This window comes from Ambystoma mexicanum, chromosome 3q, assembly GCF_040938575.1.
Source record: "Ambystoma mexicanum isolate Mex_15411 chromosome 3q, UKY_AmexF1_1, whole genome shotgun sequence".
In the NCBI taxonomy this organism is placed as follows: domain Eukaryota; kingdom Metazoa; phylum Chordata; class Amphibia; order Caudata; family Ambystomatidae; genus Ambystoma; species Ambystoma mexicanum.
In genome coordinates this window covers 1,169,155,176-1,169,182,224 of record NC_090926.1, presented here as the reverse complement: position 1 = coordinate 1,169,182,224, position 27,049 = coordinate 1,169,155,176, and the positions used below count along the sequence as shown (strand labels likewise).

Genomic DNA, 27,049 nt, shown 5'->3' with positions numbered 1-27,049 from the left:
TCTTGTGTGGACTGACCAGGTCCAGTGCCTTACACAGCACCTTTTAGAAAGGAACACCATGCTTGGTGAAATCTGAAATAATGTACAGTGTAATAGCTTCAGTAGTATACCCCAAACCTACGAAAGAGTGGCAGTATGTATAGCGCTCTCCGTCCTTCTTTGGCGCTGTGGCGCCTATATATGTACATTGTCGGGCACATCTCTCATCCAGCTTCCAGGCAGCAACTCTCTCTCGTGGAATGGTCACTCAGTCAACACTTCACTCAGCTCCGTGCGGGCCTGTCATACTGCACCGCTCTATGGTACAGACTGAACCAGAGCCAGGAAGATATTTCTGTCACTGTACAAGACCCTGAGCACTACTCACACGGTGCACACATTTGAGAGGCTTCATGACTTGGCAATTGAAGCTCAGCGCCTTCACTAATGCTGCTGGATGAATCACAGACATGATTAACCCGTGAAGAAGATTGCATTACGTTTCTGTCTAGCTACCATTCACCCAAACTTGATAACTAAACATTGCTTTTCTGAAATAGCTCAACATTTGATGACTGGCAGCACATGCGAGCTGTTAAAGTACTGTGCGTTAGGTTGGTGCAGAATTGATAAAACAATATAGCGCTTCCTGTGCTCGGAAGAAATACCCACTGCAAATGTATAAAATTCTGATCACAATATTTACCTGTAAACTCCACCTCGGAAAGGACAGGATCTAAAACTGGAACTGGAGGACTTATCCTAGGCTAATATTTCGCTCACACGTTCCTCACAGGACCCACAAACCCACTCCTGATGTTCCTGGAATATGGATGAGAGTCACGGAATAAAGGGCCACCAAATAAGGCCATAGCCATCAACATTGCTAGCCATTGGCGAGCGATAATGGACTCTTCACAAGCACGCTGTGTGCATGTGGAAAATCTAGGGGGTGGGTGGCTTTTCATGCCTGCTAGTAGTAGCTTGCAACTTGAAACTTTTATCCCTGCATGATGCGTCTCCAACAAGCATGGCAAAGAAAATACATCACTCTAGCCAAGCCCTGATAAAACATGGGGAGAGTTTTTTTTAAAGTACTGTATTTGGGTGGCATGTCCAGGTGGCAACCAGATGCGCAAGTCACTTCTACAGAGGGGCAGAGCTCCGTGCAATGCTATTTCTCTTCAGGTGCCCGGGAAGTGGAGCTATCTTATGCAGGGTGCTCCACTGCTGATGCCCCTGCTGCGTGAACAGCCACTATCGAAGGGCGAGACCTGTATCTGCCATAGCCACTGCAAACAATGGATGCCACAGGTTACCCGGGTACTCGTGAGGGCCACTTAATAGTAGTGCCTGGCAAATGCCTAACCTATACAAAATCCAAAACTGTTGGCTTTGGCAATGCTTGTTTGTCTTGTTGCGCATTGAAACTCGATTAGTTGTATAGGCGCCTTACAAATAACCAATAAAATGAATAAGGTGTTCTCTCACCCAATCACACAAAGAAATGGATCAAGGTCATTCCTGCATATTGTAATAACTTGTGTGACATGTTGATGCAGTAGAATTACATGGCGATCCAATAAGAAATGTACAGCTAGGGCCAAAGAGTCCAGCCCTTCAATGAACAGTTTAATCACAGCACTTCAGGGTTTAGCCTTCAGGGAAGCCTGTAGCAGAGGAAGTGAGCAGAGCTGGAACACTTTCCATGTAAAGAAAAGAGAAGAAGGACAACTTCTGGAACAGCAAAAGCGAGCGGGGTGAAACCTTGCTGTGCCATGGAACGAGATGGAATGCGCTGGAAAGACATGGCGAACGGAATATGGAAAGGAATATGGTGGAAAGTTGGGTGAGCCACATGATATGATATGATATGGCATTTATAACGTGCCTATACACAAGTGTATCAAGGCGGGACAAGGCAAGGGAGGGGGAACAGAGGTAAAACAGAGACAACGATACTACTAGGCCAGGTGTCATTCAGATTGCGCAAGTGCGTGGGAAGGGGAAAGGGGGAAAGTGCAGGGGAGAAGGGGAAGGGGATAGTGCAGTACTTTGGATAATAGAATAAATAACGGTAAGTAAAGGTACGGCCAGTTGGTGGCAAGTGCAGACAACCGGTGTCAAGTGCTGGTAGTGGGACTGTAGGGATACAGAAACAGTCCCCAAGTGCGGGGGTTGCCAGGAAGGTAGTGCAGGTGTGCGACTGGCAGGGGAGGGGACCTGGGCCCGAGATCAGAGGGTGGCCAGGTAACCAGTGCAGTTTCAGCCAGGAATTCAGCAGGGGAGAGGAGGAGAAAAAGCAGAAGCAAAGAGAAAGGTTTTGAGGTGCTTCCGAACCGAATATGATTCTCAAGCTTAAGCGAGGCAGGGAGACTGTTCCAGAGGGAGGCCCCAGCCGAAGAAAGAGATCTACCACCAACTTGTTGCTTGGAAAAGCGACTGACCCTGGGGGAGTTGGAGGTGGATGAGCGAAGAGCTCGAGAAGGAAGATATTTAGGAAAAGAGAGTTGAAGGTATTGAGGCCCTAGGCCCCTAGGCCCTAGGCCCCAGAAGGCCTTGTGGACAATGCACAGGGTTTTGAACTTAATCCTCGCAGCCACTGGGAGCCAGTGCAGAGATTTCAGTCCTGGAGAGATACGATCCCTGGGCTTGAGGCCAAGGACAAGTCTCACAGTCCTGTTCTGGATGAGTTGCTGAGGGCTGAGAGTAGAAGCAGGTAGATTTAGAAAGAGGCTGTTGCAGTAGTCCAGCCTTGAGAGAACCAGAGCTCTGGAGAAATTGAGCTTTCGGGGGAAGGAGAGGAAAGGAAGAATACCTCTGAGGAGGTGCAGCTGGTAGTGTGACTTCTTAGAGACGTCAAAGATGTGAGGAGAGAAAGAGAGTGTGAAGTCGAAGATGACCCCGAGGCTTTTAGCCTCACAGGTGGGAGCAGAAAGAAGGCCAAGAGAGGCCGGACAGAGAGTGACAGGAAAGGAGGGAGTGGGTGTGCTGATGAGGAGAATCTCAGTCTTACTGGTATTAAGGCAGAGATCATTGGCGGCACACCATTCCTGGATGGCGGTCAGACAGAGATGAGAGAGGGAGAAGAGGTGGCTGAGGGCAGCCTGAAAATGAGCTCAGTGTCATTCTCATAGCACTAGAAGTTGGGGCAGAGAGCGGCAATGCGGTGGCAAGACAGGCCAGGTATTGGTTGAACAGCCAGTTGGAGAGGTTAGACCCCTGGGGAACATCATAGGTAGAGATAGATGAGAGGAAGGACCCAAGTTGAACCTGGGAGGGTCGATCAGAGAGGAAAAAAGTCAGCCACGCCAGGGCCTGACCGGTGATCCCCAGTTTATCACAGAGACGATTGAGTAGGATGGCATGGTTGACAGTGTCAAAGGCAGAAGAGAGATCAAGTAAGATGAGGACACAGGGGGTGTTGGAATCAAGGTTGGAGAGCAGGTCTTCGTGGATGTTCAGGAGAGCAGTTTCCGTGCCTCTGGCAGCTCTGAAGCCAGACTGATGGTCATGGAGACAACCAACAGATTCACTGTGAAGATTGAGCTGGGAGATGGCCCGCTCTTCAAGGAGTTTGCCCAGGAAGGGAGTGATGGAGATTGGGCGATAGTTAGCTGGGCAAGACATGTTGGCAGAGGGTTTCTTAAGAAGAGCGTGCACAAGTGAGTGCTCCAGGGGGGGGAGGGAAGATTCCAGTGGCGAAGGAGTGGTTGCAGAAGTCGGTCAGAGCAGGAAACAGGGAGTCAATGTGATCATTGATGGTTTTGGAGGAGCAGGGATTAACCTGTTTTGACAAGACTTTCATAGATCAGACTTGTCTAGAAACCTTGTCTGGGGAGAACCGGGGAAAAGCAGAGAAGGAGGGAAGAGAGGTGGCTGAAGATGAGCCAGAGGAAGAGCAGGGAGAAGAGGGAGGAAGGGGAGAGGAGGAGAGAGAGGACAGGATGAGTTTTAGAGATGAAATGAGAAGCCAGAGCCTTGCAGAGGGCCTGGGAAGGGACAGGAAAGGTAGAGACTGCGGCAGGATTGGCCAGTTCCTTGCAGATTTTAAAGAGTTCAGCCGAGTTGTTAGATGCTGCAGAGACGCGGGCTTGGATGTGGGCTCTCTTCTTGGTGAGGACAGAGAGCCGGTATTGCCTTTGGAGCAGGCGGCAGGCCAGCTTGTCAAAGGATGTACTGGAAGCACGCCACTTCCTCTTAGCTACCCTGCACTTGTGTTTGAGGGTAACAAGGTCTGAGTCGTACCAAGTGTTGCACTTTGTTGGCTTTGGGCTTCAGGCAGATCCTCATGCAGGGGCAAGAACATCAAGAGTATCAGATATAGCAGAGTGGAGCATGGAAAGGGCTGTTTCAGGGTGTGAGTCAGCCGAAGGGGGGCAAGAGGGGTGTGGAAAAGTGGCGGCAAAAGCCTCAACTGACACGCGCTTCATGGGTCGGATGACCGAGAAGGTGAGTGGCAGTGCTGGAGTTGGCTTGGCCTGAGGGGTGGAGAGAGTGAGCTGGGAGGAAAGGAGAAAGTGATCACTGCAGGAGAGAGGAGTGGTAAGAGGGATAGAAAGAGGAAGGTCTGAGGAGATCAGAACATCCAGGGTGTGCCCTCCAGAGTGAGTCGAGCCAGAGGGGAGAATAGAGAGTGAGAGAGAGTTGCAGAAGTCACGAAAGAGTCCAGAGCAGTGGCGGCTGGTGAGTTTGAAAGCTGGTGGGGCGTAAATTTCCCAGGGCGAATATAGTCGCGAGCGCGCGCAGCGCGCGAGCCCACCCCCCCAAGGGGAGTGCGGGGGTTTTCCCCCCTCGCGAAAATTTTGGAAAAATGGCCTACAAAATGTGCAATTTACTGTCCAAAAAACCCACCGAAATATGAAAAAAGCATTCGGTTTTACATATTAATGGTGGTACACTATTCTTACGTGTGCAAGTGTGATGGTGTATTTTACAGCAGCTTGTACTGGGAATAGCTGGTACTATGGTGTATGCATAAATAAATTCATTATATAGTCAGTAATGATGGAAACATGTTTGTCATGCTGTTACTGGCATTCACATGCGTTCATCCTCTTACTAAGGTGGGATTTGAGGCATTTTCTGAAAGGGGGAAACTAAGCTAAAATATGACTTTAGTTTTTAACCACTTAATTAATGCGACATATTTGTCCTACCTCTAATGGCTGTCTGCCTCGCTGAGTTGCCATTGCGTCAGTTGCTCAAAGTTGCAACACGTGGAATGCACAGGTCTCAGAAATGGCACATACATATTGCATGGAGAAAAATGCAACAGAAATAGTTTACTATGTTGAGTGCTTTATTATCAACCAACAACCATAACATCAAAACATACTTCACATTTCTCACTGTTCTGTCAAATAGATCACTGCAACCTTAAACAAAATCCTAACATATATAAGGCCATTGAAACAAAGAATTCAAGGTAACCTACAAAATAACTGCAAATAGCTCGTTTGTAACAGAACATTCACTGGTCTATCATTTTGAAAGTTTGTACACGTCTACTTTTTAAGAGAGGCAAATTTATCAATAGTCCGTGTATTGAAGTCAGGGATCTCTTGAATTAGTTGTTTTTCCATGGACAGCATGGCCAAAGCATTCAGACGATCCTCAGTCATTGTGTTTCTCAAGAATGTTTTAATTCGCTTCAGGGTGGAGAAACAGCGCTCAGACTCAGCTGTTGTCATGGGTGTAGTAATCAGAATTTTTAATAACTGCATTGTCTCACTAAATGCTTCTTCGAGATTGTTTTCAACGAACAATTTTAATAAAGAAATAGCCCCACTTGAACTACAGAATTCTGGTCTCTCATAAACAATTGAAAGCTCAGTGCGCAGTCTTTCCTTGTTTAACATGGGGTACGCTTGGACAGTTGGATTCAGTGCCTCATTGGGAAAAGACTGTCCATGTGTTTGAAATAGGTCACTCTGCAACAATTTGGCCCCCTCCAAGTGGTTAGTAAATGCAAAGCGTTCTTGGGCTTGTGTAACTATAATATCACATACTTCTTTAGCCAAACGATTCAAAGTGTTCATATTTGCATTGCGACCTGAAAAAGTTGCCTCTGATGGAAATTTAGCTTCCAGATTGTCAGTGCTTTCACGTACTCTGCCAATGCACTTGATAAAAGTTTCAGTAGCTTTCTGCACATACACAGAGTCAATGTCTCGCTTCTGAAGCTGGTTATATAAAATGTCGTCATGGGGCATTATGTCATTGAACAAAAAAAGGAAGAAAAGGAACTCCTTCTCTTTCAGAGTTCGAATGAATCCCTGGGCCTCATGCACAGTAACCCCCTCAAAATCAGTCCGTCTTTCAATAATTTTCTCAAAGCATGTACGGAGTGCTTCCCTGTGCCGATATATGGCTTCCACTACCCGAATATGGTAGCTCCAGCGAGTGCGAGATGGTTTTGGAAGTCTGGAATCTGAAACCTCATCTAGAACTGCGGTTCTTTTTGGAGAACGAGAAAAAAATGTACAGAAGCCAGAGATATCCAAAAAGAAAACTCGAGCTTGTGAGATATTTGAAACAGCCTGTTCAATGATGAGGTTAAGCTGGTGTGCATAGCAATGTACATAATGTGCATTTGGATACACTTCAGCTACTTTCTTTTGGACTCCACCAGACACCCCCCCTCATTACACTCGCACCATCATATGTTTGCGCAATTACTTTTTTTTTGTGGCAATCTTCAGGGAATACTTTGTCCAATTTTTCCATTATGGCAGTAGCAATGGTCTGCGCACTAGAGTCTTTCAGATCAGAGAATCCATAAAACCTTTCAACTATTCTGTATCGTTCATCAATGTAGCGATAGACTAGCACAGACTGAGTCTTAGTGGAAATATCAGTTGTATCGTCTGCCTGAATAGCCACATAATCAGTGCATTTTAACTGCTCTACAATGATCTCTCTGGTGACCGTGAGCATGCAGTCCAGCAGTTCATTCTGAATTGTTTTTGAAGTGCCCTTGAATACTGTTGCATTTTTTAAGTGTAGTTCCATTGCACTGTCTATGCTGGATACAAAATCCGCCAGGCCTCTAAACACACCAGGATTTAAAGAGTCTTCAGTTTCATCATGGCCACGTAAAGCCAATTCAAACGCACCACAAAAACGCACACAGTCTATTAACTTTGACAAGATGTATCGGTTTTTATCCACATCCTCATTATGCCTCATCACGCTCCGGCGATAGGCATCATCCAACTGTGTTGCAATGTTCACACTTCCCAACATGCGCAGCTGTAATATATTCTCAATATGAGATTTGCACGATTCATGTCTCTTGGTTTTTTCTGACAAATGCTTTAAGTCAGTGACTCTGGTTTTTGTCCAGGCCGTTTCACCTCCAAACAGCAGGCAAGGGAAGCAGAACAAAGACCGCTTAGCAATGCTACCAGTGAGCCATGTCTTCTTTTCATACCACACCATGGAAAATGTGCGTGTGTAAGCCTTTCCCCTATCTTTTGCGGACTGTTCAATTTTTACATCTGGCCGATCAGGCCCTAGTCTTTTCACCTCCAGTTTTTCACTGTGTGCGAGTCCGGAAAATGGTTTTGAGAGTAATTGGTCCACTGAATTCATTTTCAGCAACAGTGACACCTGTTAATAAGCAAAATGATTATGTACATGTATATGTAGATGGGATCATGTAGTCATTGTTAGGTATGCTCTTCAATAACACAAGTATAATTAGTCGGTACTAGACACAGATAGCGTCTGCAATTATACACAACTCTGCTGTACTTATCATCGACCAGTACAGTTGAGTATAATTGCTGATGTTATCTATGCATGCGTTAACACACATGCCCATTAGCAAATGTGACACCAGCCACACAGTACATATTGCAGCTTGTTTGGCAAATGAGTACTTATGGAAGAAATGAGGCAAGTTTGTTCTGTTAATACTGTTCTAAAAAAAACATTGTTTAGAATGTAGGGAGATTTTTCTGACTGCATGACACAACCCCAACCCCTCCCAAGCACTGTGGGAGCAATGGTGAAGATTAGAAAGAAGGTATTCTGATGTTTGAAAGACTGTGGGATTTTACAGCAGTAAAACAAATTACTGTATACCATTCAACTGGATGATACCAGGACATCATGAGGTAAGTGGGAACCACCACCCAATCCTATCCTTCGAAAAACAGTTTCCAAATGGACAGGTTTGCTTCCGTTGAACCATAAGCAGGCCTTTTTGCATTATATGTATGACTTTTGATTTTCACATGCCACCCTCTCAGCTAGTCATAGATGCCATTCTGTAGTCTGTACTGTTCATCAGATTTTCCCCCACCTCATTGATCCCCACAAACATGGGCTTCTTTTCAAAAAGAATTTAAACAAGATAGCTGTGTGCCTTCTTTACTACAGATGAACACAAACAGAGTTGGAGTGCCCTGAGCACCGAACCCTACACAAGACTTATGCTAGCTCACCTCGTTCTGGAGAATGGTCACTGCAATGAACTCCTTCGCAGGCTATAGGAAATCCAAATCCCGGAAGGTGCACTGTGGAGGTTGAAGTCTGATGTTTTTAGTTGCACAATTGCCCTGAACTGATTTGTTCATGTAAGGTGTTGCTGATGGTCTGTAAAGAGAAAGCGAGAGACTGATCTGAGAAAGGGCAACATAGGCTTAGAGCAGTATTAAAATGGTTTTCACACATGAATGAGAGAGAGTTAACTGCTTGTAACATTGAAGCGGCACCAGAATAATCATTAGTACAATGTGTAAAGAAAGTACCAGTAACTACCACCATGTGCCAGTCATCAGTTGTATAACGCTGCAATATATACATTTTTGTAATGTTTTCGTTCTGGGGCTTTAAAAGTGCGCTTTGCGGAGCTCACATTATTACAAAATTAATTTGCTGTAGCCCTTCAGGCACCCGATTTATAAGCACTCTGCGTGTCCTTCGCTGAAGTCCTGTTAAAAGCAGCATTGGCAAAGCCACTGAGATCCTGTTCAAACACAAGCATTGACAAAGCCAACATTTTGGCCTTGTGCATACGGTGTAAGCTTCTGCCAGGCACTGCTATTAGATCATGATGCCCAGGATCTTACACCATGTTTCTTGCTTCTACAACAACGGGTAGTTAATTCTGCTTACAGCTGTGCCTGGCAAGTGTAGCTGTGCTACAGCTGTGCCTGGCCACAACAAGGGATGAAGGGGTGAAGGTAGACAGATGAAGCACAACACAAGGCAGTGAGCCGAGGTCAAAGGGGAAGGTGGGTAAACAGCAAGACAGCTGGGTCAAGTACCAAGAAGGTGGGTAAACAGACTGTGCACACGGACATGACAGGCCTTTAAAGTGTCCAGCCGCAGCCGCAGTCTCCCGGAGCGGTCGCATGTCTGCCCATCATCCAATATAATAGGCAAACACTCTGGGAAGCGGGGCTCCTATTATTGGGGTCTCTGGAATGCATCGGAGCTAAACTAGATTAGGGTGCATTCAAATTCCAACATTCATACACATCCGACACCCACCACCGCATCTCAACATACACACAAAATACATTCAAATTCCAACATTCATACACATCCGACCCCCCCCCCCACACCCCCATCGCAACATACACACACAAACAAAGTAAAACAGACCCGACACACAAACACAAACAGACCACTTACCGGAGACGTGCTGGAACTGGAAGGCAGGTAAGCGGCAGGTAAGCAGGAACGCTGGAATCGTACTACGGCTGGCGTGGTCCAAGGCTGAAATGCCTTCCGGCATCAAGCCTTATGGACCACGCCAGCCGTAGTGCTGGCCCTCCATTGGGTCAGCACACACACACTACGTGGCTCGTAGGAGCAACGTGGTGCATGTGTGCTGAGCCAATGACGGCCAGTGTTTTGTCCGGCCCGGAAGACAACAAAGACTTTCCTAATTAGGAAAGTCTTTGTGCCTCGCGGGCCGGACAAAATAGCATGGCGGGCTGCAACTGGCCCGCGGGCCGTATGTTGTGCACCCATGGGTTAGGGTAACTAGGAGGCTAAGGACAGACAACTAGGTTTCAAGACTTTCTGTTGGCCACATAATTTGAACATTTCCAATGTGGCGTAGGCATGGATGTCATTTAGGGGTCAACCGGGGTCGCAACTGCAACCCCTGAGGTCTCCTTTGCTACCCCTGTGGTCTCCCTTGCTACCCCCAAAAAAATGTGTTTTTTATTTAAACGGTGGCTCTTTGTTTCTGGAGTGGCTGGTTTTCTGATGGCTATAGCCGGTAAAATAGGTCAGTGGGTTGAGCGCTGGCTGCTACAATGTGTGTGTGATCTGCAGGTTCGACTCCCCGCAAGGTCAACTCCGCCTTTCATCCTGCTGAGGTTGATAAATGAGTACCAACACAGGTTGGGTGATTTTGTATGTATATTTGTTCTATATGAAGTGCTTAAAGGGATGGTCTAGTAAAAAATTTTATTTAAAAAATAGATAGGCTTGCTTTTGCGAATTTTGAGCTTGAATAGCTCAAAATTTAACATAGGAAGTTTTAAAACGGAGAATGCTAGTATTTTTTTTTAGGTTGCCTATCTATTTTTTAAATAAAAAAAATGTCTAGACCATCCCTTTAAGCGTAAGTGCTATATAATAACACATCATTATCGTTTGGATGTCTGCTTGCATTCACAGTGATTTGGTAATATGGGCCCATACGCACTGATATCAATCATAAATATGGTGATCCATAATTGTATGAAATGTATGTCATTGTACAGTGATATCGTAACCATATTTTTCGTAGTGTACACAGAAACAATGCTATGTGATGCCACTTCCTGTTTTGTCGTGGGGTGAAAGGTCGTGTTCCTTTGCTTCCTGTGATGTCACTTTGGGGTGGGGTCAAATGACATCAATTCCTGTGATGTCAGCAGAGGTCAAGGGTCGTCTGGTGTCACTTCCGCTACCCCTGGCATTTTTGTGAAATGACGTCCTTGAGCATAGGGTGCCCCAGGAGAGACAGGGGCCTATGACGATCAGGCATTCGTTTGAGTGAAGATATTCAGTGAATCGGACCCAGAGAACGACTTCATGTCTTAGCCCATCATAAGCGATTTTTCTATAGAGAAATCCCTTTTTAGTTGTAGAGTTTCTGCAAGTTCCTTTAGGCGTTTGTCTGTCTCCCACTTTCACTTGCTAAACGGTAAAATAAAGAGCTGCTAAACCAGATTTACAGGTGTCATGCGTTTCCATGAAGACAACACCTGGTAGCTCTGGCCTTTATTTTTATTTTAATCTTTAATTTTTTTGGAACCAATTTATTCAAATTTTCCATCAAACAAGTAAACACACAATAACATCAGCATATACAACTTATCCCCCCTTAAAATTCAACAATAATTGAACCCCAAACCCACCCCCAACAAACAAACTAGAATATAATGTCCAAACCAAAGACCTAGGAAAAAAAAGTATTATTCACATACTTCCTTTAACCCTATAAATCGCAATAATCAGATATAAATAATCCCTGCCAATATAAATACATACAAATGCCTTTTATAGCTACACAGAATGTCGACCGGCATCAGGGGCAGACACTCACAGATGCCACCCTTTCGACTGAAGGAAGTGACTTCATCAGGCAAAGAATATATATATATATATATATATACACACATATATATTCATTGCCTGAAAAAGTCCTTTCTCCACCACTTCTTCAGGCAGGGATGGGATGGACCCATCCATAAATGTACATTCTGATTTTTGTTCAAGTAAGCTTTGTTAGCTTGTTATCATCTCACAGCCAATCCATCCATGACCCAGTCTCATTCAGCTTCAGACATGCCAGTGTAACAATGTGAGATTTGTACACGTCTGAAGGGAGCAAAGGAACGCTTGGATATGGTGTTCATACCGTCCTCTCTGAAGGTGATGACTAAGAGTCATGTCAGTTAGCGCGTTATTCTGAGCTTTTGCTTTGAATTATTGATGCGAACATTCAGGCATTTATAAAGATAATCTGTTACTTATATAGCACTGTTGCCAAAGTGCTTCATACTGGACACTTTAATATGCAATTATTTTTACCCAACTAAAATTAGCATGCATGTGACAACAACCGAAGGATCAAAGGCTTATTTGATTGTGCCAGATTTTGAACCTGCAACTTGCACATCACACATCTGTACGATAGCTCATTAGAGTACGCCAAAGTTACAGTGAAATGAGGAAAGCTTGAGGCAGGATGTATTTTTTTTTAAGTTGTTTGCTGGCGCAGGTATTGTGGTGGAACTGGAACACTGAAGCTCACACTAGCAGCATTCTGCACATAGCTCAGCTGGTGAATGCACTAGACAGGAACACAACACCCTCCGATGCTTCTCACATCACAGGTTCTGTGCGCAGCACAGGACAGCAGACGGGCATCCTGCTTCTCACTGCAAGAGGTGTCCTTCGACACGAGGGTATCGTGGGCCCAGCCGCGGCCCGCGACCACGTATCTGCTATTTGTGCCGTTTTATATTTTCAGCATTTATTTTCGGAAAATGCCAAAAATATAAAACGGCACAATTAGCAGATGCATGGTCGCACGCCGCGGCTGCCTGAGTGGGCAGCAGCAGCGCACGGCCAGTGCCTGCCCTGGGCCTTGCGCACCGGTCCGGCATGGGGCACGGACCGGGGTTAAAACAAATAGGCCCAGGGCAGCGGCCCTCGCCTTGGTGGTAGCGGGCCGGGCGGCCCGCTACCACCAAGGCTCGCAGCTCGGCAGCAACACTGAACGACGTGTAGGCCAAGGCCTACACGTCGTTCAGTGTTGACTGGGCCTGGGGCCGTGGTGGACCACATAGTTTTGGGCCCGGGGAGGGGAGTGTAAGTAACACTCCCGAGTCCCCGGTCCCAAACAGAAAGAAAAAGTAAAACAAACATGGGGATGGCCCGGCCGGATCATGGTACTTACCGCGGCGCCGCTGCAGCAGCACTCGTGTTTGATGTGCACCCACTGCACCGTGAAGAAAAGAAAGAGAAACAGACGTGTGAAGGCGGCGCAGGCGCACGTACACACCCTGCGCCGCCAGTGAGTCATCATAGATACAGTAATGTCATTGGCTGTTTGCCAGCCAATGACATTACTGTATCCATGGCAGGGGAGGGAATCTGAATTTAAGTGCGCTGTTTACGCACATTTTATACTGGCGGGGCCAGCCCTGAAGCGCCCCGCCAGGCTTCCAATTAAAGGGGCTACGTAGAGTGCGTGGGGCTAGGAGCTCCACGCACTCTACTATGGAAAAAAATAAACTAAATTGGGACACGCCCCGCTGTTAAAGCCGGGCCCGGCCCTGATACATGATTACCTTGCCACAGCGCCCCCGCGCTGTTGGCAAAGGAAATGCAGGCATTTTCTAAGCTAAAAGAGATTCAATCGGAGAAGTTCTCTGATTGAATCTCTTTTAGCTTCCTCTTTCTTTTCTGGGGGGGCGGCGCCCGGCCGCCCCATGATAGCAGCCGCCACTGGTCCAGAGGAAGGACAGGAAGAATCCAGGTGGATGTTGAAGTCTCCAAAAAGGAGGAGTTGAGTGGTCGAGACCAGGACAGAAGAGGAGAGGTCTGCCGACTCCGAGAGGAAGGAGGAGATCTGATGAGGTCGCCGATAGATAGTATCCACAGTAAGGGAATGGCTAGGAGAGAGACAGAGCCTGCAGACTAGGCATTCAAAAGAGTAATGGGCCTGCGTAGGAATGGAAGAGGCAGGAATCCACTCGGGGAAGATCAGAGCTACACCCCCTCCGGAACAGTTGGACCTGACCGCCACTGCTGAGGGGGGAGGGAGGGGCACAGAGTTTTGGCAGATGGCTATGCTTACCAAAAAAGAAGCTGCAGACCTCATCATTCAAATTAAATGCAGTGAGGTTGTTAATTATTGCGCTTACTTGCAAGAGGCAAGGAGAGGGAGAGAAGAGGGAACCCCCAAGGGGAATGAGGATCTCATACTACAGGGGCCCTCGGGTGGCACTGGTAGAGTATGGGCGGTCACTGCTATGTGATGGAGGTATTGGGAAAATGGTCCGGTGCCCAAAATCTTCAGCTCCGACTATGTCATTACATGTGCAAGCTGCAACCGTGCTTCCTGCTACGTAAACAGAGGGATTATGAGTGCTGTGGACACTATAACAAAGCCATTCAGGGCTCGCCAGACTGGCACCTTGAGTAAACATGCTCAATGAAAGGGAGGGTGGCACAGGCAGTGGGGGACCTCCACTGGGTGCAGCCAACTAGTCTCAAATCCGAGGCCAATCGGTGGAAGGAGGGGGAGATCCAGTGCCATGACTCCTCTTCAGTGCACGTTTTTAAGTAAAATTGTAAATACATGCTTTATTATAGTATAAACAATATAAATTGACTGCAAAACTTCCACGCATGTGTTGTGCGTGTATTTCCTATTTATCAGCATTTCAAAAATACATAAACAACTATAGGCAAACCCGATAGTGTTGTCTTCTGCTGTTATTTTGCATTTATAGACATGACTTTGTATCTGCCTTATACCTTACGCCTTCTGTTTGCCTTATGAAAAAATTACCCAGCTAAGAGAGCTGAAGACCCCCATCAACATGTGGCTATTATTACAGGAGCTGTTAACCTCTGCTAGCTGATTAAATATTTCTAACATTTTACATCGGTAGCTGAGACACAAAGCTTGCAGCATGCTACATGACCTCTGTAACATCTGGCATGGCATCATCATTTTTAAAATACACTTTCGAGCCCGAATTACACAGAAGCCTGTCTGTCCTATTACAAAATTGAATACGGTGTGGTAAATCAGACTCCGGACTTGGACACTAAGGCTTTGTATTAAGGATATTTTGTTGTTGTTCAGCTCACCTGACTTTCCCTAAATGTACAAGACCAGAGCCTGCCCTATTCCATACCAAAAGAAAGTCAAAAGGGTGCTTGTCGGAATGGCTGAAATTAACAAAGTCCACTGTCCAGAATCCTACTCTAACCTAACATAACCTAACCTAACCACTTTGCCTATCTGACAAACAAAAACAACAAAATAAACAAAGAAAGGCGTTGTAGAGCTGTTAACTGGAGGGGATGGTTGCAGGCTTCTGACACCCGACCCTGTATTTTAATAAATGCCTTTGCCTACAGTTCAAGTTAAAGATCGACAATTCTTGGTGTATTGGAATGCTGTCAAGGTGTTCTAGCCCATGTCTCTCTGACTCTTCCCACTTTGGGATTCTTTCCACCCTTCTCCCCTCTGGGATTCTTTCATTATTTCCTCTACCCAGTCTGGGGTTCTCTCAGTCACTCTGTGCTCCAGGGCTTTCCCCTTCTCACTGTGACGAATCAACTTCCGCGGCACCAGTGGTCCAGGGATGAATATCGGTTTGTAAACCATCAATCAGTCTCACACCTCTGATACACCAAAAGGGATCCAAAAAGATTGGAACACAAGTAAATTATAAACCTTCTTGTCCCATTCTGGCAACGTGTATGGAACGGTTGGCTTATCTCTGCAAGGCCGTGGATCGTTTAGTTGCAACACAGCGAAAATACAATTATTACTCAATAATAAAAGGGACAGTCCAGTCAAGGTTGTATAAAAATATCTACTTTATTACTACTATAACTGACAGTTCTAGCACACAACAAAATCCAACCCACTCTGTAAAGGAACACAGAGGACAGACAGTTTCACAAAGGAAAGGGAAGCATTCTGGATACTGACAGGAGGGTAGTCGGTCAAGCACTCAGTCTTAACTGTTCAAGGTTACTTGGTTTCAGCACTAAGGGAGCAAGGTGTCATGAATGTCACTAGGGGCCTTGGAGAAGGATCAGGGGGACAGAACCACAATGTACCTGGTGCTTGAAATGTACTTGATGCTTGACAGCATCAAGTCGGTTCCCGGATGCTTTGCAGCTCCTACAACAGAGTTCAAGACGGGAGACACCTGCGGGTATCAGGCGGCAGGCAGTTCGGCAAGCGAGGCTGGACAGGCGGCTGCAGGCTGGCCTACACGGCGGCTCAGGGTCAAGAATTGTTGTCTCTGTGCTGGTTGGCAGATCTGGAACGCTGGTTGAGGCGTCTCAAGGGGCTTTAGTGACTGCAGCGTAAAAACAGTCAATGGTGCAGCCGGTCGCGGTTCGATGGGCACTGGTTGATGCTTTTTGTGCCGCTCCTCCTAGCTTCTTTGCAGGGCATGTGTTGTCCTTTAAGGCGGATGGCCCAAAGCTGAGGAGAAAGTTTGCAGGAAACAGCCTTGTCCTTTGTTCAGAGACTCTCTGGCACTTCCCTCCTCTGGAAGCTTGCTGGCATAACCTAGCAGGGCACACTCTGTGCTGGCTGGGCACTGGTTCTAGAGCTGTTGGATAGGTCCTTTGAGTCCGGTACCTACCTCTGTTCCCTGCGAGACGTATAGGGGAGAGATCTTGCTTCCCTCTTGGAAATGATGGCCTTCCTTCACTGGCAGAAGGTGTAAGGCAGGCTGCACCTTTAGCCAGGGTCCAAATGAGTCCTCCTTCTTCAGATGATCTGCTAAATGAGGGTCTCAGCCATCTTTTCAAGCCAAATGGACTCCAGTGATTGGTGCAGGCTAAGCCTACCTTAAGGAAACAATCCGAGGTCCCCACCAACAATCTTCTGTTATGCATGAGGTCAGGACCAGAGTGCTTTGCAGCAGGAAAGGTAAGAGTTGACAACATGCACTCCTAAATCCCACTCATCTTCCTGTCTGTTGTAGATCAAAGTGTCTCCGTGGTTAACTGAGCCCCATGGGGCACTTGATAAAAGCACAGGTTTCCCTTGAGGTTTATGGTGTGGTCTGAAAGGAGTCCGCTCTACAGGGGTTGCCTACGGTAAATAGTGGACCCAGACATGCCGTTCACTGTCCTTCATACAGAGGGGTGGGAGCTAGCTTCAAGTTGACACATTGCTTATCAAAGAGGTGTTTGTTTTCGTGCCCATTGCTCAAGTTCTGAGACCAGGCATATTCGCAGGCCTGCTTCAATTAATTCTCATCAGTATACACTGCCACCACACAGAACTTACACAATAGAACAGGGCATATCCATGGAGCCTTTGATATTTAATTAGGCTTTCCATGGGAGGAGGAAGGTGTTGCCCTTCTCCTCCTGATGTTTTCGCTCACCCCTCGCTGTCACCTGTAAAATAAATGTGACAGAGAGGACTGCGCCTGAAGGCTGGATCTCCCAGAGTACACCGGACTATGTGTTTGCTATGCGGTTAGCATTAGAAAATGTGTGTGGATTAGCCCCACACATTTCCGGAGGTTGATCTCCCATCATTCATTTTTATTTTCTTTTTTTTAAAATCAAGAAAGCCCAGGTGAGCGCTCACTCCCCATGAGGATGGTCATATCCCTCATACTCACTGCTCTCCTCTGGGTTATTCTTCTTCTTTCTCCACTCTCTGGATTCTTCTCTATTTTCTTCCCAACTCTGAGGTTCTCCCAGTTTCTCTCCACTCTGTGGCTTTCCCCCTTCTTTCTTCCCACTATGGGGCGCTATTCCTTCTCGCTCTCCACTTTGGGGATCTTTCAGACTCTCTCCTCGTTGGGGATTTTCTTCTTCCCACTCCCCGCTCTGGGTCTCTCTTCCCCCACTATGGGTTTCTTTCGGTCTCTCCCCACTCTTGGGTTCTCTTCTCCATCACTCTCTCACCTGCCTCCTTCCCCTCTGCAGTCACTGTGTACTGTCTCAAGTGGTGTTCCTCGGGAGGGCCATTGAGTCTCGCTGGTTCTCCAATTGTTGGGGAGCCGCTTACGCGTCTCTTCTGCTGGGCTCGGTGTCTGTCACCTGGGTTCGGCTCTTGTCCTGGCCACTCAGTCGGCATGGAGACCCTTAAGTGACTTTTTCACTGGGCTCTGCGTCAGCCTTCTGGTCTTCCTCTTTCAGCTACTCTGCTGGGCTCTGCATTGGCCTACTGAGACTCTCTCATTCTCACAGCTCTGTTGGAGCAGAGTCGCTTATGTGGCTTCCCCGCTGGGCTCCGTGCAGTCTTTCAGAGACTCTTTCTCGCTCATGCAGCTCGATCTGTGCAGAGTCACTTCTACTCTGGGCGCCCTCACTGGTGTGCGCCACAAGCATGTCTGCCGATACTGGCGTTCCCTCTATCTTTTGCTGGCCACACCTCCTTTGCCCTCTTTGTCATGGTAGAACTCCAGGAGTCCTGCTGAGAATCTTCAGTGATTGATTGTCCCAGGGACGCAACTCCATTGGGCTGTTTCACTTGTCTTTCGTTATTCTTCATAGCAAATTGGGCATAGCTAGGATCAGAAGCCAATTCAGCCATTGGTAAAGGGTGTACATGATTATCACAAAACGCAATTCCTAAATATTTTACAAAGGTCTTATTGTATGGGGGTGGGATGGTGACTTATCCCCCCTGTCAGTGTTTCTATCCTCTAAGGGGGAGTCAACTCCACAGGGATCCCGCTTTCCCTGTCCCCTAGGGGGTTTTAAGCATGATATGATATGTCATTTATAACGTGCTTAATACCCAGAGGTTGCAAAGCGCGGACCCGGGGATCGAATCTGGGTTGCTCCACAATGTCTTGTTTCCAAGGCGAGCACGTTGCCCCTGAGCTATCCTCCCATGGTGGGCTCACCTCAAGGAGTGGCTTTCCCATGGGGAGAGGTAACTATCTCTTTGGCGATCCATTTTCCGGAGGGCATGCACTGTTTTATAAAAAGCAGTTGCAGAATATTGTGCGGTACCAATTACCAACCCTAGTTTACTAGCCATGCCCATGCAAACGTAGCACAAACATTCATGTAAACATGCTAGTGATGTAAAGATGATCCGACTTTTGCCTGAGAAGATTTTTGAAGCATAACCACCTTGCCAATTACCTGCAGGGCAACTGAAGCAGCTTCTCTACTCAGTGCTTGCCTGTAAACTTCAGTACTTGCCTGTAAACTTCACACCTAATAACAAAGCTTAAGTAAGTTTCATGCAGCTGCTCTATTCGGTGCTTGCCTGTAAACTTCACACTTAATAACAGAGCTTAAGTTTCATGCAGCTGCTGTACTCGGTGCTTGCCTGTAAACTTCACACTTAATAACAGAGCTTAAGTTTCATGCAGCTGCTGTACTCGGTGCTTGCCTGTACACTTCAGACTTAATAACAGAGCTTAAGTTTCATGCAGCTGCTGTACTTGGTGCTTGCCTGTACACTTCAGACTTAATAACAGAGCTTAAGTTTCATGCAGCTGCTCTACTCAGTGCTTGCCTGTAAACTTCACTCTTAATAACAGAGCTTAAGTTTCATGCAGCTGCTGTACTCAGTGCCTGCCTGTACACTTCACACTTAATAACAGAGCTAACGTTTCATGCAGCTGCTGTACCCAGTGCTTGCCTGTAAACTTCACACTTAATAACAGAGCTTAAGTTTCATGCAGCTGCTGTACCCAGTGCTTGCCTGTACACTTCACACTTAATAACAGAGCTTAAGTTTCATGCAACTGCTGTACCCAGTGCTTGCCTGTACACTTCACACTTAATAACAGAGCTAAAGTTTCATGCAGCTGCTCTACTCGGTGCTTGCCTGTAAACTTCACACTTAATAACAGAGCTTAATGCAGCTGCTGTACTCAGTGCTTGCCTGTACACTTCACACTTAATAACAGAGCTTAAGTTTCATGCAGCTGCTGTACTCAGTGCTAGCCTGTAAACTTCACACTTAATAACAGAGCTTTAAGTTTCATGCAGCTGCTTTACACAGTGCTTGCCTGTACACTTCCGACTTAATAACAGAGCTTAGGTTTCATGCATACTAACCAAGCCGGACCCCCAGTTGTGAAATGTACGAATATTACATGCATGCACATCTGCAGGCTTAGTAGGTGGTGGTTTCAGCATAACATGGTGACATTCTCATAGGTTGCATGCATTTAGCCTATAAACACACTTGCCATGTCTGCCTGCAGCTTTTAGTTCTTTCTTCTTCACCTTCTCGTGGCATTTCCATGCTGACCAGCGCCGCACACCCCGGTGGCAGTGAAGAGAGAGCGTGCACGCCAGAAGGAAAGAATAAGAGCGAGATAAAGAGCAGCATATCCAGGGGAAAAGAAGAAAAGCTCGAGAAAGAAGCACAGAGACAGGGAGCGAGAAGCAGAGGGAGTCGATGAGACTAAATAGGACGGAGAAGGATTTTGACCCAGACTAGGACTGTGGCAATGATTAAGACTGCTTTGAGGAGGCAGACTGGCTAGTTTACATCATGGCATCATGGCATACTTTGGTTGCAGAGAATGTTCCATACATCAATTACAGTCCCCTGGACTCATATACTCTCTTGACAACCTCACAGCACCCATCCACATGCCAGCTCGACATGGGTCTAGAAGGGACTTGGCCACTCCTACCTCCCTTCCTATTGGCTAAAATGCGCACATGCATTCTAAACTCCTCTGATGACTCTCATACCACGCACTTCTGTCCCTCAAGGGCGTTCACCTTCAGTGCTTTGAGACCATAACAGTGGGAATAGGCGCTACACAAATGCCATATTACATTTCCCGCAGGTGGAATGCTCTTCATTTAAAATGCTGGCATTGCAATTCGTGCTTCATGATGGCTCGCTCTGCCATCTTGTGTCCAACATGAAAATGTCCTTTTCCTAGTGTTTTCCTTTTTAAAGCCTAACTGCTGAAAAGTATACCTTTCCTTCTGTAACCACCTCCTGGGTGTCGGCCGTTAGTGTTTTCTTTATGTTGGTGCTAAAAGGGAGGAAAGGCAGGAGAATACCCTGGCAGCCGCTGCTGTGCCCATATGGTGGATGGCAAGATCGCATGGCGGGTATTCACACTGTGCCCGAAGGTGGTGGATTGCATGCATTCCGCCAGTTGCAGGTAAATATGGTGCCATTTAGAAAAGTGTCGTTCTCCCTAGGAATGGCACTTTTCTTATTTGACATGCATATCAGAATCGGGAAATACAGCTTTGTCCACTAAGAAATCACTTGATTTGTAGACCGTATTGTTAAATAGTTGTCTCCGTAAAACTGTTCATGTAAAACAACATTTTTTGTATTGCTTTCTGTCAAAGAGCTTTTGTAAAATGCATGTTTGGCATCTAAAATGGTTTGTAAAGAGTGGCTCCATTGATGCTTGCCTTGCAACTCAAGTGGCCTACTAGCTTCCTTATCCTACTTAAAGATCCTATCATCTCAAGAGCTTCTTGAATTGTGCAGGGCTGCTCTGTGCTCTTGAGCAGATTCAGGGCCTAATTCAGATGTTATAAAAGTCGTGAAGAAAGCAGACATTCTTCCCTCCAGTTTCCAGCAGCACCATTCTGACGTGGGTGGTAGGACTGGAGGGGAAATGTTGGACAAAAGCTGCAAAAATATCTTGTTGTGGAAGAAACATGCTCCAATGGCACTCTGAGCATTTCTTTAAAGAGTGACACTTTTCTAATTTGTGAAAGTGTCCTTAAGCCTTCAGCAATTTAGAAAAGAGGTGCTGCAGTCTGGGAAATGTTATTTTTGGAGATGGAAAACATGCAGTGGAGGTGGACGGCACCTACAAGAGTCGTATTTTAACTCGTTTTGCAAAAACAGGGCTCGGCCAGGAGAATCCCCTAGCAGTCCCTGCCTTGCATTCCTGTTGTTACAAAGGCAGGCGGTAAATGCGGCACATGCAAAAGCTGCAGCTTTTATGTCCCTGAAACACTGTCTCTCTTTCTTAGAACATGGTGCTTTAAAGGAAAGTGTTCCTGCTGCTTAGAAGAACACTTTATTATTTTGGCATGCACCTCAGAATCGGACCTTCAGAAACCCAACATTAAATACAACGCCTCACTTTGAATCATTGCTGTCCCTTGTATCGTAAATCCTTAATCACAGACATCACCTGTAAACTAATTAATAACAAGCAACTGAAGATTACTCACAGATTGCTCAAATGAATGGAAAACGTTTCACAAAGTTAGGGTTAAAATATAAAATGGGACACATAGAGCCACCAGGCACGTCATTTGGGGATTGCCAGGGCTCGCACTTGCTACCCCTAAAAAAAAAGAGGACAAAAACGTTTTTTTATTTAAACATTTATTTCGTGGACCCGGAGGTCCACGAAACCGTGGACCTCTGGGAACCCCAAACCACTGTAAAGAAAGCACCGGTTAAGTAACAAGCCAAAAACAGAAATAACAAACCAGACAACAAGGAAGTGGAACGGTCTTACCAATAAGTGGCCGTGGAGTATCTGCTACACCTATAGAGGAGGTTCCGGGACCCAGCAAGGCTGTTTCCTTTTGCAGGGCAGTAGGTGTCACTGAGCTGCGTGTGCCGGGCCCACCTGTTGTCAGAGTTCAGACAAAGAAGCTGAGCAGAACGTAGTACCAAAGGATTAAGGAAGTAGAATGTCCAGAAGGTAGTCCGTGAATCGTAGCAAAGATTCCAATGAAGCAAGAACCAGAAGCCAGGGGAAATCCAATAGCAGTCCGTAGAGTAATCCGAGGTCAGTGTCCAAGTAATCTGAAAGAATAAATGTAGCGCCGAACAGGTGTCCAAATAAACAGCTGTGAAGCACTGAAGTGTTGCAATGTGGCTGTTTAAATACCGGCGCTGCCTATTACCTTCCGGTCACAGGAGTCGTAACTGCATCACATGAGCGTAACTTAGAAACATCTGACGCCGAAGAAGCCGGTCTCGCAATCGCAAAGGAACATGCCAATGGAACGGGCATCTCCACGAGTGGACAGCATGTCGAACCATGCGCGGTGGCACATGGGAACTCGGGGAAAGCACAAGTGAGTCCCGGTACCAGGCAAGAGGGCGAGATGGGGTGGAAGTGTGAGAACGGTCAGGGGGAACACTAGGAACACTGAGGGGTGAGGGTGAGTGTGTGACAGTTGTTCAAAAACGTGGGCAACAGTTCAAGGCTTTCTTCAGGACACAAGACCCCTTATTAGGGACACGTGATGTTGTATATGGATTCTTATTTCATAGATGCTGTGCACATGTATTTCAAAAGATGTTCGAGAGGTATTTTCCTTGGATCACTACAGAGACCGAAGGCTATGGCCTCGTATCGATAAGCTTGTTGGTCTTTTGCGCGTCCCGAAAAGGTAATGGTTCTATTTTCTTTCGGCAATGGACTGTTTGCCGAACAGTTCGCGCTTCGTTTGTGCCTTAGTATCAATTTGTGTTCAAAGTTCACTGGCGATACGTAGCTGCATCTGTAAGGATATAAATAAAATAGAACTATTACCTTTTTGGGACGCGCAAAAGACCAACAGGGTTATCGATGGATAAGAGTGGATGGAGTGGACGGATCGGATGGAGTGGACGGAACGGATGGTGTAGATGGAATGGATAGAGTAGATAGAACGGATGCAGCGGATGGAATTGATGAAGTGAGTAAAACACATGGAACAAATCGAATAAATAAAAAGGATGGAACACACTAAACAGATGGGAAGGATGAAATAAATCAACAGATTCGATGGAGTGGTTTATGTAGACGATGGATCGAATGATGGAATGAATGAAAGACTAGTAAACTAAATGATGAACCAGACGAAATGTATGAACAGATGAAGCTGAATTAACAGAGTGAATAAAATGGATAGACTAGAAAGTACAGATGAACGCTCGATCTCAAGCGCCTTACTGAAAACAACCATACCACAACACCACGCTTACTCTCTCCTATACACCACCACTCAACTAGAACACAGCGATACTATGCCACATTCGGTATAGCTGTTCTCTTACTAACATCCTCCACATACTCCTCGTCATCCTAATTAAACCCAAGTAGCTGAGCATTCACTGCTAGCCTAAGCATCTCCTCAGGCCTAACGCAGCCAGAAATCAGTCTGGGTATCAACCCACCAGAATGAACACATAATCCTGACCTCCAAACCACCACACCTACTGCTAAAAAGCAGCTGTCATACAAATGCCACACCAGCTGCACACATATCCGGTGCAGCCACGCACCTTATGACTCTCTCTCTCTCTCTCTCTCTACTGACTTGAACTGCGGTTCCCGAGGGCGTTCAACCTACCAGCGTTTTGAGATCATACCAATGATACATAAGGCACTATATAAATGCAAAGTAACATAACATAACATGAGCACAGTACACTGCAGAATGCGATAGTATGGTGATGGGAGAGCCCAGAATAGGAAAAGCACACAATGGGGACCTCACAGGCTAACAGGGAGCACAATGTGGAAGAGCTCAGTGCCTAATGCAAAAGTATAGGATCTGAAGGAGCATAGTACCTAAGGCAAAGGCATAGGATGTGAAATGGCATGGTACCTAATGCACAGCACCTAAGGCATAGAATGTGAAAGAGCACAGTACCTAATGCAAAGGCATAGGATGTGAAAGAGCACAGTACCTAATGCACAGTACCCAATTCAAAGGAATAGGATGTGAAAGAGCACCGTACCTAATGCAAAGGCATAGGATGTGTAGAGCACAGTACCTAATGCAAAGGCATAGGATGTGAAAGAGAACAGTACCTAATGCACAGTACCTAATACAAAGGCATAGGATGTGAAAGAACACAGTACCGAATGCAAAGGCATAGGATGTGAAAGAGCACAGTCCATAATGCACAGCACCTAATACAAAGGCATAGGATGTGAAATAACACAGTACCTAATGCAAAGGCATAGGATATGGAAGAGGTCTGTACCTAATGCAAAGGCATAGGCTGTGAAAGAGCACAGTACCTAATGCGGAGGCATATGATGTGAAAGCACAGTACCTAATGCAAAAGCATAAGAGGTGAAAGGGCACAGTACCCAATGGACAGTACCTAATACAAAGGCATAGGATGTGAAAGAGCACAGTACCTAATTCAAAGGTATAGGATGTACAAGAGCGCAGTACCTAATGCAAAGGCATAGGATGTGAAAGAGCACAGTACCTAATGCAAAAGCAATGGATGTGAAATAGCACAATACCTAATGCAAAGGCATAGGGGGTGAAAGAGCACAGTACCTAATGCAAAGGCATAAGAGGTGAAAGGGAGCAGTACCTAATGCACAGTACCTAATGCAAAGGAATAGATTGTGAAAGAGCACAGCACCTAATACAAATGCATAGGATGTGAAAGAGCACAGTACTAAATGCAAAAGCAATGGATGTGAAAGAGCACTGTACCTAATGCAAAATCAATGGATGTGAAAGAGCACAGTACCTAATGCAAAATCAATGGATGTGAAAGAGCACAGGATGGTTACTTCAGATTTTCTTTATTAATTCAAGGCATAAATTAGTTTTCAAAAGTTGATTAGCAGAGTTTGCTAATTAAATTATTTTTGATTAGCAAACAAGCTCATTTGATTAGCAATTTTGTACTAATATTGTTAATGCCACCAGAGGTTATTTGTACCCAAGACATGTAAAAAGCCACAATACAGCAGTTTTGCGCACTGGTGAAATAAGACATTAGTGAGAGGAGTCGGGCCTTGCAAATTCTGAACTTCAACTAGACCTACAGGTCGGGTAACTTAGTTTACCTATTCAACCTAAACATTTAAAATGTAATTTCATTAAAATTGTGGATATCCCTACAAACCCACTTTGGTTGGCACACTGCTTCCACCCAGAGGCCAGCCATGCACAGTGAAACTTTTATTTGAAATTTTTTCTGCATAAATGTTCAATAAAAGTTCCAAACATCTCTTGCAAATGCTACTCACCCTTTATAAAATCTACTTGACTATGCAAGTGGACGAAAAGACTTTGCGAGCCATAGATGAGGGTCCGTAAAATGTAAAAGGTTTGCTGCATGAATGGACACAAATAAAGAGATATGACTCTGAAAATAGTTTGGCCAGCTGTCACCTGCAGGTGGTAATATATAATTCAATCATAAAACAAAGCGTTCTCTCGAGGCAAACAGTGTTTAGAAATGCAGTAGATTGTAGATGTGCAGACTGGATGGCACTATTGATCATTACTTTGCGTAAGCATCTAGTTCGCTTTGTGTATTCATTATGTAAGAGGTAAAAAAGAGACTAAACAGAGTGGATTGTCTAGCAGCCATAGAACTGGGAAAACTCAGTGGAATATTGTAGTTTGTGTTCATCTCACTTTCAGGGTACCTGGTATAAAGCAACAGTGATGATACAGAATCTCAAGGAATATGGGTTTGCTCATGAGTTGAGCACAAATTACAAGATGAATGCAACGTGCAAGTTACAGAACTAGGCTTGCCATCAAAAGCTTTTGATCTTGTACATTTTCAAAAGTGTTCACTTGTCAATATGACTATCTTTCCCAACAAAATTAAATACAGTGGACACTATGAAATTTAGATACACTAACCTAAACTTTACTGTAAAGCATGAGATGATGCAATATGTTACAGTATCAATACTGTAATTATGCATTATGTAACAACTTACATTTTAGGAATAGAATTTCATGACTATTTTTATATAAATATAAAGTTGACACATACTGGTCTTTGCAAGACAGTATATAGAAAGCTTAATAAAAGTATCATCCCTATTACTTCTGGTTTGCAATTATTTGAAAAAGAAAAATAAATTCTTGCCTAGCACTCCCACACATGCCTTTGGCACTTAAGAGTGGACAAGATGAATACTGCTGCACTTTCTCTCCATTAGCACTTGAAGTGAACAAAGGAAATAGGGTGAAGAGAGTACCATGGGCAAGAGGAATGCAGGGCAAGCTGTGCGTTCATTGACAAGTGTCCATTTGATTAGCAAACCTACAGAATTGCATAGCAAATTGCTATGCGACACTGTCATCAAAAGTGGGGCTCACCTGTGCTTCGAGATCCGATTCGCCGGAGGAGAGGTCGGATCCGGAAAGAGTCGTTGCCGAGAGATCAGGCGTTCCTTTTTTTGTGAAGAGGTAAGGTCTGTTCCGGGAGTTCGCCACAATTGTCGTGCTGAGTAACAGTCACAGACAGAAATGACAATCCCCCTGTGCAGACCACGGAGGGGAAAAAGCCTGTGGCACAAAAAACCCCTATAGATGGAATGGCAAGAAGTGTGGAGCTGATGGCTTGTCCGATCCAGTAGAATGACTTGAATAAATCAGGTAAGTTGAAAAGTAACTGTTCTTTCTTTAAATCTGATCCTGA

The 27,049-nt window shown here is 45.7% G+C and overlaps 1 protein-coding gene across 1 annotated transcript in view; it reads left to right on the top strand.

The window, feature by feature from the left end:
* The window catches only part of NIBAN3 (niban apoptosis regulator 3), a 402,636-nt gene that overhangs the window by 105,746 nt on the left and 269,841 nt on the right, over positions 1-27,049 (top strand). The gene's annotated exons all lie outside the window — the stretch shown is intronic.